The sequence below is a fragment of the Panthera onca genome, chromosome X (assembly GCF_046562875.1).
Source record: "Panthera onca isolate mPanOnc1 chromosome X, mPanOnc1 haplotype 2, whole genome shotgun sequence".
NCBI classification, from domain to species: Eukaryota; Metazoa; Chordata; class Mammalia; order Carnivora; family Felidae; genus Panthera; species Panthera onca.
The window spans coordinates 9,370,045-9,370,721 of NC_138357.1; the positions used below are offsets into that span (position 1 = coordinate 9,370,045).

The 677-nt window shown below is 40.9% G+C and overlaps 1 pseudogene; it reads right to left on the reverse strand.

The window, feature by feature from the left end:
• Window positions 1-209: 209 nt before the first annotated feature.
• LOC145714148 (small ribosomal subunit protein eS24 pseudogene) lies at window positions 210-603 on the reverse strand (annotated as a pseudogene).
• Window positions 604-677: the final 74 nt, after the last annotated feature.

Consider the following 677-nt stretch of genomic DNA (forward strand, 5'->3'; position numbering starts at 1 on the left):
ATTGAAAGGGCCATTTGAACAACCAGCAAATGAAAGAAAGACCCATACGAAGCTTCATGGTGACAGGTTTTTTTTTTTTCCAAACAACCAGACACATGGAAGTTCTTAGTTGATTAATCCTGTCATGAAAAATCTGCACAATCACCACCCAGTCACTGCAGAATCTTTACTCCTTCTGTTGTCCAGTCTCCAGCTCACTGCTAGATACTTCACTTCTTTTTGCCAGCACCAAAATTGGCTTTTGAAGTTCTCAACTTTCTTCATTCTGTTCTTGTGTTCCTTTCACTGTTTTCTTGATGTCTTTTTCTTCTCATACAGGCCATGTCTTGCAAGTCTATGTTTGGGTTCGTTTTTCTTTCTATAATCCAAGGAATCATAAATCCTGCCAAAACCAGTTGACTTATCACCTCCAAAATGGGTTCCGAATCCAAACACAAAGATGACATCTGGTGTGGTCTTGTACATTTTGGTTAGTTTTTCCCAAATTTCTGTCTTAGGTATTGTTGCCTTTCTGGGGTGAAGAACATCAATGACCATCTGTTTCCGCCGAAGTAGTCAGTTGGTCATGAACTTCCTGGTCCAGATAGTTACTGTGTCATTCATGATGGCGGCTGAGCCTCAAGCAGCCAGGGAGGAAAAGAGCTCATGGTGAAATTTGACTACATGGGGACAAATTA